The 14,292-nt window shown below is 55.3% G+C and overlaps 2 long non-coding RNA genes across 4 annotated transcripts in view; one reads left to right on the top strand and one right to left on the bottom strand.

Annotated features, from left to right (window-relative positions):
* The window catches only part of LOC131485920 (uncharacterized), a 233,079-nt gene that overhangs the window by 137,415 nt on the left and 81,372 nt on the right, over positions 1–14,292 (bottom strand). The gene's annotated exons all lie outside the window — the stretch shown is intronic.
* Positions 472–1,587, top strand: LOC131485927 (uncharacterized). The gene is made up of 2 exons (XR_009249084.1): positions 472–569; positions 1,427–1,587. It is a non-coding gene; the product is annotated as an uncharacterized LOC131485927 (long non-coding RNA).

Raw genomic sequence — 14,292 nt, 5'->3', positions numbered from 1 at the left:
CCCAGACCGCTGCCAGGCACGGGGGTTTAGTGCACCACCTGTGTGCCAGGCCCCGTGCCAAATGAGACACAGTTCCCGTTTGCTAGAGCTCACCTTCGGGGCGGGCACGAGACACTGAGCAGACGGACACGTAAATACAGAAAGAGGATGACGAGTGTGCGGCAGAAAAATGAATCAGGGTCGGATCCGAGAAAGAGGGAGGGCTGCAGTAGGGGGTGGGCTGGGAGGTCTCACTGAGGAGCACGGGCCCAAGTGAGGGGAGGGGGCAGGACGCGGAAAAAATCCAGAAGAACGGTAGAGGGACCGGTAAGGGCAAAAGTGGGGGAAAGGGCGGGGAAACGCTTGGGGTGTTGTTTAAGAAGGAGCCAAAGGCAGCATGGCCAGAAGGGAGGGTGGAGGCGTGGGGAGGGGAGGGGCCCATCCTTCAGGATCTCCGGGGCTGGGGAGGACTCAGCATTCCTGGAAGCAGGTGGGAGCCACGGGAGGGGTCTGGGCAGGGCAGCGGTGTGAACGACCGAGGCTCCAACAGGACCTCTGGGAGGCGGCCACCGGTGAAGAAGACATGCCAGGTGGTGGCAGTGGAGGGGAGGCCGGTTGGCTCTGGCCGCAGGTGGAAGGTCAGGCCAGTGGGATTTGGCGACGGACGGACTGGACGTGGGGTAGGAGAGAGTGGGGCGGAAAGCAACTCCAGGGTCTGAGACCTGATCGCTGGGGGTGGCAGTGCCTTTCTCCGAGTCGGGGAGTGTGTGGTGGGGGAGGGGAGGTGGATGTGGCAGGTTAAGTGACACCCACACCTCTGATTAGAAACCCGAGCAAGACAGAGACGTGGGAGGAGGAAGAGGCTGGGCTCAGGCAGTCCGTGTGTCCAGTGGGGCACCGAGGCCGACACTGACAGGGACTAGGAATGCGGGACCAACTCCATGCTGCCCGGCTCGCCGGGCATGGGCAGGTGAAGGCAGGAGAGGGTTCCGCCTCAGCCCAAGGGCCATTTGTGAGGCCTGAGGAGGACCGGGCAGGGAGGAAGAGGAGAACCAGAGCATCTTCCCCGGCACCTGGAGGCCTGGGAAGACGCTGCTCACCACCAAGAGAACCAGCCAGAGAAAGGCCAGCACCCCCAGGCCCACCGGTGCAGTCCAGAGGGGGAATGAACGTCAGCGAGGCTGGCACCAGATGGCTGGCCTGGCTGTGGCCCCGTTGCCCTGAGAGCCACATTTCTTTGGGACAGCCTGAGAGGCGGAATCCTCAGATTCATCTAAGTCAGCCCCGGGAATTCTTTTCTGGTTTAAAGGTGGACACGTGACTCCATGGTTACGTAGTCACAGGGGGAAGTCTACTAGGACATTTAGGAAATATTTTCCTGCTTGATGAAAGAGTGAGATCCTGGATGAAAAAACCTCCTTTTTGGCCCACCCCTTTCCCTTCCTAGTTAAGATGTGGTTATATGGGATGTGATGTCTGGTGCCACAGCAGCCACTAGGACCCACGAAGACAGGAGACTTGAAGAACCCAGATAACCGATCCAGGAACAGCCCCACATCCAGACTTCCTGTTCTAAGATTTAATTAAATGCCTTCACCGTTCCAGGCACGGAAGATGGCCTAATTGGGACTAGAGGCAAATGGGAATGAACCCCGAGGCAGGGGAGGAAATAGAGAGGTGGTGGGAATGCGGAGGCTGAAAAGGAGTCTTTTAGAGAGGATTTCACTTGGGGCAGCAAGGTCCTGGGGGGAAGACAGTGTAGCCTCGCAGACACTCAAATCTTCACCTAGAAGTCTAGGATGCCATGGATAGCCCAACCTAATGTACAGATAGGGAAACTGAGGCCCAAGGAAGTTAGTAGCTGCCCGAGGCCACACAGCAGAGGCAGACTGGTTCACGCATCCAGCCATGCCGATTACCTCCCCTGCATGTCCCTGGGCCTCTCTGAGCCTCGGCTCCCTCATCTGCCGGCGTGAATGAGGGATGTGAATGAGGTGGCTCTCCTGAGGTATCACGAGTCTCAAGGATCCCCGAAGCACTCAGCGAGCTGACTGAGAAACAGTGAGCACTCAAAACCATCGAGGCACAGGGCCTGGGTACATGGCAGCCTCCAGAAGTGTGAGCTACTGTTTCTGCAAACAGTGGACGCCCCACGAAGGGCGTGCCTACTCCATGGCAGCCACATTTCCAACCCTGGGCATCCAGTCACTCTTTTAATCCCTCCACAGCCCAAGAGGCCTCATCCGCTCCCCAACTCCCGGCTGCCCAGGCCCCGAGTTCAGTGAGCCGCCACTGGTGAGCACTAACGCCTCACTGCGACCCCGGTGAGGTCCCTCCTCCTCTGCTTGTATGCCTCTTGGGACAGGCAGCTCACTCTCTGAGGGCCCCACTTTCCAAAGCTCTTTGTCCCTCTGTGGCCCTGGGCAAGTGCCAAGGGCCTCTCTGGGCCTCCCTTTCCACATCCGTAAAAGGGCATTCCTAACAGTCCCCCCTCCTACGCTGCTTGTGAGGATCCAGGAGGGCCCCTGATGCAGTGTCTGGCCTACAGGTAGTTCTAGATTAGCATGAGGTATGGTGACTTAGCCATTATCGTTGCCAGGGGCTGCTGGCCCGGCCCCCCGCCTCTTGCACAAGCCCTGGACCTGTTGGGTTTGGGAGCTGAGGTGCCAGGGCGGTGTCCCCAGGTCCCGACCCAGGAGCTGGAGGGGAGGGAAGCTGTGCTGAGCCTGCCGGCCCACGGCCCAGCCCTGCGGCCCCTGGCCACGGCTCACGCCCCGCCCGGGGCCACCACCATCTCTGAGGACCCATTGTTGCTGTCTGGCTCCACTCCAGGGTCCCGGCCCAGCCCAGGCTCCCACTTCCCTCCCGTGCCCCCCACCCCGCCGTCAACGGGGCTCAGGCCTCCCTACAAGAAGGCACCAGGGGTGGCAGCAACAGAACCGTAGGAGCACAAGTTCAAATCTCCGCCCTGGCACTTTCCGTCACTGTGACCTTGGGCACTTCATTTCTCTGTGCCTCAGTTTTCTCATCTGTTAAATGGGGTGACAGGACCTCACAGAGCTGTGCTGAGGATCCTATGAATTTGGGGATGGTAAAGTGCCCCGCATGTAATAAGCCTCAGGGAACATCGGCCCCACTTCCTCTGCTCCCCCCCCCCCCAGGCCTAGAGGACAGAGCCAAGAGGAGCAAATGCAGGGGTGGGGAGGGCACAACCGGCCTTGAAGCCGGGGTGCCATGAGCAGAGCACTGGATGAGGAGTCCAAGGCCAACCCTGCTGTGTGACCTTGGGCTGGCTGCAGACATCTCTGGGCCCCAGAATGAGGGGAAAAAGAGGCTAGGATCTTCCTTTCTCTCTAGGAAGTGGGGGAAGGGACAGGGAGGCCTAGAGCCAAGTTTTCTTTTCATTTTTTTCTTTTTAGCACAAAGGGCTTGAATGAAAATCAGCCGCAGGGACAGAGAATCCTATTGTGAAGGCACCTGAGATTCCTGGGCAGGCGGAAGGAGCGGCATTCTAGGTGTTGGGCTTGGTAAACAGAGGCCAGGGTATCGGCCAGAGACGCTAACAGGCAGGGGACAGCTTGCTTGGGGCCTCCGACCCCTCCCTCGGGGCGCCAGCCTGGGTATCCAGGGCCCTCCCTCGGGCATCTCCTGCTCAACCACAGTTTCTGTGTGCAGACAAGCGCAGGCCATCTGGCCTCTGTTTCCCCATCTGCACAATGGGTACGGTAAGAGTACTTTCCCCCTAGGTGGGAGTAGGTATGCTGTTACAGTCTCAGGGCAAGCACCTCACTCAGCAGGCTTGGGTATGATACTGGCTCTGCCACTCACTCGTTGTGTGACGTGGGGTCAGCTATGTTGACCTCTCTGTGCCTCAGTTTCCCCAACTGGGAGGTGGAAACAATAACAGCACTAGCCTGCCGGGCAGATGAACTGAGATGACTCAACATGGAGCCTGGAGCACAGTCCCATGATCTCGGCCCGCTGAGGCCCCCAGTCTCAGACACCTCCTTCCCTCCGAGTACCTGTTTATCTCAACAATCCCGTCACGTATTTCTTGGGCACCTACTATGCGTCAGTCTTGGGGAAGCCGACATCCCAGGAGGAGAAAGCCGTTAAACTCAAGACTTGTGTGTGAAGGGCTCGACACAGGACGTAGGTGCTCAGTGATGCCGTTCACCCAACACCTGGCCTCCCGCGGCTGTTCCATGCTGGGTTCTTGCTGGGCTCTGGGATGCAGCCCTCGTGGCGGTCCCAGTCCGAGCATCTGGGTGGGGGCGGGAGACTGGCATGTGGAAGAGGCAACATCCCATGAGGGAGGGTGCCCAGGCGGCCTCCGGAGCCAGAGGAAGTCAGGGTGGGCTTCCTGCGGGAAGCGGTTACGAATAAGAACACACATTGAGTATTATTATGTGCCAGGCAGTGTTCTCTTCACAACAGGGCTTTGCAGAAGGTTTTCCACACTCGTTCTGTGGGTAATAGTCTGAGACCAGAGAGCTCGAGTAGCCTGCCTGAAGTCACACAGCAAAGACACGATGGAGCTGAAATTCAAACCCCGTGGTCTAACTGAAGCATTGCACTGCTCCGCAGACAGTGCTCTCCAGCGCCTAGCCACTGAACCCACTTGTCCCCTCTGCCCAGACTACACTCCCCACATCAGAAATCATCTGAAGCCTCCCCCACCTACGCTCCAGCACCCCTGAAGGCCTGAGCCCCTCACTCACGGAGGAAGAGGTGGGGGCAGACATGTGGCCGGCACAAAGTCCTCAGGGGCCGAGCCTGGCCCCCTTCATCACGGTGGAAGGAAGGAGGGGACAGACATTTTCTGAGGCCTCACTGCACACCCACTCAGTCGTCGTTCACAGCTCAGCGAGGCCAGCTCCGGGGCTAGCCTCATTTTCCAGAGGAGAAGACCGAGGCAGGGGGGCTCAGAGGCCCGTGTGAGTCCAGACCCTGCACCACCTCCCCCCACCTCTGCTGAAGAAATGAAGGAAACCGCCTCCAAAGCGACTCTGAGCCTCTGTTTGCCCCTTTATGAAATGGGGATCTGACCCAGGATCCTCCGCTTCGGGCAGGAGCCAGGTGGTGCAGGGGACCCATTCGCCTGGGGCCTGGCCCAGGGGAGACCCTCCCGAGACCCTCCCGCAGCCTCTGGCTGTTATTACCGCTGCCATTATTACCGTGCTGGTGACACGTCAGCCCCCGTCAGCCCTCTGAACCCCCGTACGTGCAATTCTTCCTGTAACGAAACCCGCCCGCGAGGCCTTAGCGAGGGGCCCTGATCGCTCACTTAATTATAATCTTTGGGGAAAGAAAAACACCCCCCCACCCCGAGCTGCCAGGGAAGCTGCCAGTGTGGCTGCAGCCTGTGGGGGGTAACCTGACGCCCCTCAGCCAATCTGGCCCCCCGGCCTTTGTGTCAGTCCTGCCCAGATTACTCTATTTTTCCAACCCCAAACCAGGGCTGGCATGAACTCAATGCTCGGCATTGTCCTGGGACCGGGCCTCCCCCAGGGCCCCCAGGGCCAGGCCTCATCCTTCCTCCAGCTGGGGATCCGGCCCCCAGGAGGCGTCTCAGAAATCAGAAACCCAGCAGGGCCAGCTGGGGCGGCCTCCCGTGTGCGGGGGTCCTCGGGGGTCCTAGGCTTCTTGCTTTGTCACCTCACCAAAGCTTCAAACTTCACTGCCGGAAGGGGCTCATATGTGCCCATTTTCCAGATGGACAGACTGAGGCCTAGATAGAACTGGCAGAGCCCGGGTCAGACTGAATCAGGATGCTTTCCCAAGAGGGGGCCTGGGTACCCTGGACCTGCCACCAAGCGTGAGAGGGAATTTGGGAGGCAGTCCTCCTGGGGACTTCACAGAGCACAAACGGAGGACACCTGGGCCGCGGGGCAGAGGGCATCACGGCCAAGGGCTCTGATTTCCACAACAGCAGCTCCGGGTTCAGGTCCAGCTCTGGGCCCTGCTTGCACAAAGCTTGCTCCTCTCTGCACCTTGCTTCCCTAAGCTATGAAACTAGGGAGGGGGGTGCAACACTGAGCTGGTAGTAAGTGCTTCATTAGCAGAGCTTCAAAACCCTGACAATGGCAAAGGTTCCAAGTCAGCACGAGAGCCCCCCACGTCACCCACACCGGGGGCCACAGCTAAAGACTGAGCCACACCGGGGGCGAACGTGGATTCTCACCTGCCACTCCAGGGGGACAAACTGGTGAGCGCCCTCCTTTGCTCCCTCCAGATCACCACCTTCCCCACCCTAATCTGTGCCTAGGAGGCTGACCTGAAGGGGCGCCATCACCCCCGCTCCGGGCTTCCTATGGGGTTCCCTGAATGGAGGAGATGGGATGGCTGGACGGGCATAACAGCCCCCTCCCTGCTGCGTCCTGTCCCCCAGGCCAGAGCCGTCCTTCCCGAGGTTCCCAGCTCCCGCCAGGGAGCCTCTCCATGCAGCCCCTCCCTGCAGACATCTGTTCCCCACGGATGCCGGCCCCACTCTGCACCTTTCCTTGGTTGGTTCCCTTACCCGTGCCCACACCTGTGAAGAGTCACTTCATTCCGTTTTCCCCAAAGTATCAGGTTTGAGCCGTCTGTTTCCCGCCACACCCTGACTACTGCAGATCTGAAATCAATATGCTAAAATGTTAAGATTTGACAAAGTCAGGTCATGGGGAGCTGGGGCTCCTTATGACCATCTCCTGCGATGTTCCAGGTGGTTGCAAGATTTCCCAAAGGAAGAAAGAGACAGCAGAGACAAAGCAGGTTCAGCAGTCGGGAGGCCAGGCCTCCTGGGTGAGGGCCCTGAGGTCAGTGGAGGCCAATGGGTCCATCCCCCAGTCTGGCCACACTCACCCACTTCTCCCTCCTCCTGCGTCCCTTCCTACCTTTCCCCTTGACTCAGCACCTCCCTACAGGAAATGGGAACCACATGCAGGGGATCACTGCAGAGGGGCCCCAAGCAGGACCACTGCACCCCCACAAGGAAGGTTCTGGCTCTTATTCACAGGTCCCAGCCAGAAATCAGCAACGCTTGGGCAATTTGGTTCCAGGGGACCTCACAATCCGCGGGGGCGGGGGGTGGGTGGGGGGACACCCTGGAGAATATGCACTCCCCACATCCCTTCTATCCCGACCTCATTTTCCCCATCCGATCAGCCTCCTGCCCAGCCCTTCTTGCAGAGAGTAGTTTGGGGGGGTTTTGTTGTTTTTTGGGTTGTTTTTTTTTTTTTTTAGATCGACGTACACAATTTCTCAATCTGTAACTTGTCACACATGCCTAAATGGAATCATTTTGTGTGCACTGTTTTCATTTGGCATCTGTTCTCCTTTTTTCTCTTTTCCTTTTCTGCAAAAGCCTTCTCTCTCCCCGTGTTGACAGTTGAGAATGGGTTTTTACATATTTTTCTGTAAGCATGAAAATCCTATACAGACCATGCCTGGACAAGGGATTTCTTTATCTGTCATTTCTTTTACAAATCAGGATCACATTGTTCACCCTTTCTAGCATCTCGCTTTTTCGCATTTAAGAAATCTCTACGCAAACAAGAATTCTACTCGACTGGTCACAACACCACTATTCACAATGGCCACACGGTGAAAACAACCTAAAGGCCCATCAACAGGTGAGTGGATAAACATAATGTGGTCTGTCCACACAATAGAACGTTATTTGCCCATAAAAAGGAACGAATTACTGGCACACACTACTCACTACTCGAAAAAATCATGATGCTAATTGAAAGAAGCCAGACGCAATAGGTCATCTGTTACAGGATTCCATTTATAAGAAATACCCAAAATAGATAAACCCAATAGACACAGGAAGCAAATTAGCGATCGCCAGGCGCTGGGGGCGGGCAGGGTGAGGAGTGACGTGTCTGATGGGTACAGGGTCTATTTAGGGGGTGATGAAATGTTTTGGAACTAAATAGAGGTCATGGTTGCACAACGTTGCAAATGGACTAAATGCCGCCAAACTGCAGGCTTTAAAATGGTTAATTATGTAACGATTAATTAAAATGGCTACTTTGTTATGTGAATTCCACTTCCATTTTTAAAACTAAAAATATATATATAAATGTATATATCCCTCCTCCTTTTTAAAACAAAGGTAGACTGCTACGCACATTGTATTCCACTTGGAACTTATTTCGGTTAAAAATAAGTCCTAGAGAAAAAAATACCTATGCGCTAGAGAACAAACAAACAAACAAGAGTGGCCACACAAGTCACCTGGGAACACTGGGAACCATTCTTTTTAATAGCTGCATACTAGTTCATGGCGTGGACAGACCAGAATGGTGTCACCCGTTTCCCCAAAATGATGAATGATGAGTTTTGATTTTGGCCGGTTTGGGGGAGGGGGTGGTCTCTTGACACATGTAGGCACCAGGCACTTTATAAACAGGGTTTTATTTTGCCCTTACTCCAATCCCACATCTTCTCCCATTTTTCAGGTGGGAAAACTGAGGTCCAGAAAGGAAGAGGCCAGGAAGTGACTGAGCCAGAACTTCAAGCCAGGCCGGTCTGATCCCTGGGCTCACTCCTTGCTGGGGATACAGCAGGGAACAGCACTGACCCAGGCACCTGCCCTGGAGGAGCTGACATTTTAGTGGGAGAGACACACAGGAAACAAGATGAATCAGTAACCTATGTGGACTATTCCCGGCTGTCAGGATTATAGGGAGAAATAAAGGAGGGAAAGGGGAGAAGGGACGGCAGGGAGATTACATTTTTAAATAGGGCAGTCAAGGAGGGCCTCACCGGGAAAGGGATGTTTGGGCAAAGACCCAAAGAAGGTGAGGGAGAGAGTCCTGTGGCTTTTCATCCATTCGGGGGAACAGTGTTTAGCGCAGAGGGAACAGCGAGTGCAAAGGGCCGCAGGCAGGGAGCTGCAAGGAGCCAGGTGCTGCTGGGGCTAAGGGAGAGAGGTAGGATCAGAACAGAGGGCTTGTGGCCCAGCTATCTCTGAGTAACAGGGAGCCAGGGAAGGGTTCGGAGCAAGGCAGACTGGGGATTAGGTTGGGATTTGAAAAGCCCACTCTGGCTCTCCAGGAAGGGTGGGGGAAAGAGGAGAGCAGTGTTGGTGGCTCAGGCAGGGAGGCCACTGTCATGGAGGTGGGAGAAGCTGTCTGAGAGTAGATGGCTGGTCTGCGGGATGGGGAGAGGCCCTGCCCACCTCCCCTCCATCGATGCACCCCTTGAATTTAGTCCCCCTTGGAGTAAGCCAACTCTCAGCCTCCACAGAGAAAGTGCCAAGAGGGGAAGGAGAACTTTGCTGATTCATAGGCCTGGGCCTCCCAACTTCCCCCCAGGGGAAGCCTGAGCTCAGATAATGGGGTAGGGAGCCCTATGGGGGCTGAGAGCAAGTAAATAAAGTGATAAATGATAAAACGTGGTTAACAGAGTGACCTGACTCGTGGGGTGTCATCAGGGAGGGCTTCCTGAAAGAGGTGGTGTTGGGGCCAGAATCAGAATCAGAGCTAGGAATTTAACCAGGCCAAGGATAGAAGGAAGAACATCTCAAGCAGAAGGAAAAGCAGCTGCCAAACCCCTGAGACTAAAGGCAGAGCCTAGTGAGTTCCAGTCTCTGAAAGGAGGCAGAAGGAGCCCTGTGTGCCAAGCCCAGGGCAGACGGTGGCCTGAGCCGGGAACACGCCCATTCCAGGCCCACACATGGTCAGCTCCTGGCAAGAAGCGCTTCTGTTGCCAGGGCGGTTGCGGTGGTGAAGGTCCCCCACCCGTGAACTTCTCGGAGAGCTTCCCCATAAGCCAGTAAGATACTAAGCATATTTGGAAGAGAAATAAAGGAAGTCGCAGAAATTGTTAATTCTCTTTGTAAAGACGAGGACATCAGGTCACGGAGGGCAGAGAGCTTATCGACTTCAAGGAGTCATGCCGCGAGAAGGTTGCGAGAGCTCCTACCCTCCTCGGCTCGCTCCCTGCTCCTCGCGGGACCGCTTTGTCACATCTGGAGGGGCCCTCGTGGGGCACATGGCAGCTCGAGTGGCAGAAACGTGTCCAGCAGCAGGCGCTGGCCCAGGGCCCGTGGAGGAGGCCAGGGCAGGGGATGACAGAGAGACACAAAGAAAGACAAACAGCGGGAGCTGGTGGGGCCACAGCCCCTGAGTCTTGAACGGCCCTTGGCTAGAATTTCAAGAACCGTGCCAAGACTCCAAGGCCTGACTCTAAAACACGAGTGCTCACCCATTCACCAAGCATGCATTGAGCACCTACTGCATACCGCATGCCCGACACTGTTCCCAGGCCCTGGGGCAAGGTCCCCAGACCCAGCGGGCCCTCCTGAGGCTGGCACCCTGTGGGGACAGGGGTGGCTGCCCAGTGAGCAGACCCAGGGACGTGTTTCTTCACACGGTGATAAAGGGCTTGGCTGGTGGAGACAGGGAGCTATAAGCAGGTGTGGCTGGAGGCCCTACTCCCCGGGGGGGTGGGGGGCAGGCAGGTTGCTGGGGGCCAGGCTGACCCCATGATGGTAGGGGAGAAACTGCCTGCATAGGGGGAGGTACAGCAATCAAAGAAGAGGAGCCCCTCATGGGGCAGCAAGGAGGCCAGTGCGCTGGGGACAAGGCAAGGGGCAGGTGAGCTCAGAGAGGTGATGGGGTCGGTCATGCTGGGCCTCCAGGGCCTGGTAGGGCGTCTGAGTAGGGGGCACGGTCTGACTTCATCCTAAGGGCTCCTCTGGCTGTGTGTGGCGAACCAACAGAGGGGCCTTGGGAGGAAGCAGGGAGCCCAGGGAGGAGGTGAGCCAGTGGGGAGGGCAGGAGACAGTGAGGCTGGCCCAGGGGCGGTGGGGGATGGGAAGGAGCCCAGAAGCTCTGCTCTGGAGACAGTGAGGGGCCTTCAGGTAGGACCAGAGCCCCTTTGAAGACCTTCATTTTCTCAAGCACATCCTCCTTCTGACACGATGATCTGTGCCCCAGCCCCTGGCCCCGCATGGCATGGACTCCAGAGACCTCACACATTCTCAGTGGTTCTGAAACAAGACTTCCCAAATCTGGGTGCTTCCTTCCGCTGAAGAGTTTGCAGGTAGGAAAAAAGAGGGGGGAAAAAGAGGAGGGGAGGGCGGGGGAGGAGAAAGAAGGAGGGGGAACAGGTACCTTCCCCAGCCACAGACCCTTGTGCCCACCCCACACTCACCTGCCCCAAACCACAGAATGATGGGGCAGAAGAAAGAAGAAAGGCACTCTGCTGGGGGTGGTAGCTAACACCAGGGTGATGCCACTGCGATATGAAGTGTATCAACTCAGACCCAAGGGCTTCCCAGATGTTATTTCTATTTTTATAAATTGTCATTGTGCGTTCGCATTACAAACTTAAGAGACCCGTTGTAAAAAAGAGATTGAGAGAGACTGGAGGGGAGATGGATGTAGAAAAGGGAAAGAGAGGAATTCCAACATTACGGAAACATGTAACTCAGCCCCCATCAGTCACACTGGCCTTTCCTTAAGCCTCAAACACTCCACACCACGCCTGCCTCAGGGCCTTTGCACTTGCTGTTCCCTCTGCCGGGAATGCTCTTACCTCTGACAGCCAGCCACATGGCTCCCTCCCTCTCGCCCTCTGCTCGCAGAGACCCCTTCTCTGACCAAGCAGCAGCCCCTCTATCATGCCCATGATTCTTCTTCACAGAACTTCGTGCTACCTGACACTATGTTGATTTATTGTCTAACAGGCACCACTAGATTGTCAGCCCCGTGATGGCAGGGATTTTTGTCCGTCTTGTTCACTGCTGGATCCTCAGTGTTCCGAACGACTCCTGTCACACAGCGGGTATTCGGTAGTGAACGGACAAGTGCAAGCATGGATAAAATGCCTCCTCAGCTAGACCAGGAAGGCAGCAACCGAGGTCTTACATGCGTCTGGCACACAGCAGGCATCTGTGGCACGAGCGGATGGATAGTGACGTCACCAGGAACTGAGAGATACCAAAGCAAAGCAAACAAGAAAGAGAAGAAACTATTTATCCAGGTTCCCTGAGTGCCTGTCCCATCCTAAGCCCACCCCTGACATTAGCTCACATCATCCTCATGACAACACCATGAGCTAGGACTTAAGCCCATTTTCCAAACGAGGAAACTGAGGCTGAGTGAAGAGAAGTGTTTTTTCCCCGGGCCCCATAGCCAGGGAGGGGCAGGACATTGAAAATCAGTCCTGTCCGCCTCCAAAGGCAGGCCCCCAAGCTGAGTGCACCGGCCCGTTCACACTGTCCACAGTGGCAGAGCCCCTACTATGCGTAGGGCTGAGCCAGCCGATGGGAATGTGAGCTTAGGGCGGCCAGGCTTTCAACGCTTGTAAGCTGGGCCGAGTGTCCACATTTTTGCAGGAAACCGCTCGCTTTTCAATGCTAGAACCAAATCAAAATGCTAGAAAACACTGTGCACGTTAAAGGAAGAATTTCCGAGGGCTCCTACTTCGAGACCCTTGGTCTACGCCTGGGATTTCAGAGAACATGGACGTCATTGAGGGTGGGGCAGGCAAAGAAGGCTTCCTGGAGGAGGTGGAACCAGGCTGCTAATGGGCCTGAGGAGGGTGGGGCCAGCCTGAGAAGAGGGGACCTTGGGCTGCCTCTGGCCATGCTGGGGGTCAAGTAGGCTCTGTCCAGGATTCCCGGAAGAGGCCCAGCAGGTCAGACCAGCCTGACGCGAACACCTGGGAGTCAGCTCCGAGGCTGCCTGCCCCCTCCCTGCACCCATGCTTCCTTTCCATCCTCCTCTGGGATCTGAGCTGCCTAGGATTTGTTTCCCAGAAGACTCTGTCCCTGGGAATTTCCCATGGGGCTGGCTGGAGGGAGGTCCTGAGGATGGCCCAGCACGGTGGCCAGGCAAACTGGGAATACCTGAATTCTTTCATCTGTTATCATTAGAGACAATAGACGCTGAAGCAGAAAGCGTCTGAGAGCCAAAACATAAATGTATGTTATGGGTTACATACGGGAAATCATGACATTTAAGTGAGATGTCCTGAAATGTAAGACTGTATCAGCCAGTCAGCTGCAAGGTAACATTTGGGTTTCTTTCTTTCTTCCCTTCCTTCCTTCCTTCCTTCCTTCCTTCCTTCCTTCCTTCCTTCCTTCCTTCCTTTCTTTCTCTCTTTCTTTCTTTCTTTCTTTCTTTCTTTCTTCTTCTTGTTTCCCATCGTATGTAAGTTCTATTAATGCAAGATGTGGGTGTATTTCAATGATTGATGATAGGTTCTATGATTGATATGATAGGTTGAGATGATTGAGGCTGACGTTGAAACCTACTTCACCACTTACCAGCTGGGAGACTTCGGGAAAGATAACTTGCCTTCCCTGTGTCCTCACTTCCTCATTGGTAAAACGGGGTTGAGGGGAGTCACCAGAACCCGGGACCATCATGCAGTGTAAAGATGATGCACATTAAACACCTAGAAAGACCTTTAACCCTTGTGAACATTCAGTAAGCACCAGCTATGATTATGGTCATCGACAGGGTAACACATCACTATTTCAAACCACGTTATAAAGTATCATGGATTCTGGAGACATTGGCATAAACTCAGATTTGCCTAATACAGATATAGATGGTCACATATAAAAATATCTGCAGATGTGTGCGTATACATGGGTTGAACACACAACAACCCGTTTCTTTGCTCCGTCAGCCAGGAAGGCCTACAAGAAATGCTAACCCCCCAGCCACGGGTACACCTGGTATCCAGAGCTTGGGTTCTAATGCCATTGTCTGATAGGAGGAACCACGGCTCCACACCGAGAAACGGCTGATGCTAAGACTGGGGCAGGAAATGTTCGCGATGAGCCTGAAGCAGCTTGTGGTGCCAGAGGTAAGAAAGGGCTCAAGATGAAAACCAACCAACCAAACAAAAAACCCCCGATGTTGATGGGGGCACGCCAAAGGGCAAAGAAGCCACCTTCAAGAGCTCCCCGTGGTCCAGGTTGGGACAACCTGAGCAACGAAATGCAGTAGTGTGGAATTGTAACCCAAAGTATAAATAAAATCAGTATCCTTGAGTCCGTACCGATACGAGCGAAGCTGAATACGTACGTAGGGGAGAAGACAATCATCCCTGCTGCGGAGTACAGTCCCTACTCCATAGGTGGGGCCACGCAGAATGACTGCCTTCCAAAGAGGATGCTATGGAAAGGGGAAAAGAGAGCGACTTCACAGTGGAGAAAACTGACGAAAACTACCTGAGCCAGGTGGTCAAGGTCAACACCCAGAGTGATAAATCACGTTCATAGGATCTACCCTTGACGTGATATGATAAAAATGTCACTTTCCGGGGCGCCTGGGTGGCTCGGTTAGTTACACATCCACC

This window comes from Neofelis nebulosa, chromosome 9 (genome assembly GCF_028018385.1).
Source record: "Neofelis nebulosa isolate mNeoNeb1 chromosome 9, mNeoNeb1.pri, whole genome shotgun sequence".
Lineage (NCBI taxonomy): Eukaryota > Metazoa > Chordata > Mammalia > Carnivora > Felidae > Neofelis > Neofelis nebulosa.
Note: the sequence above shows the minus strand (reverse complement) of the source record. Positions and strands in the feature narration are given on the sequence as shown.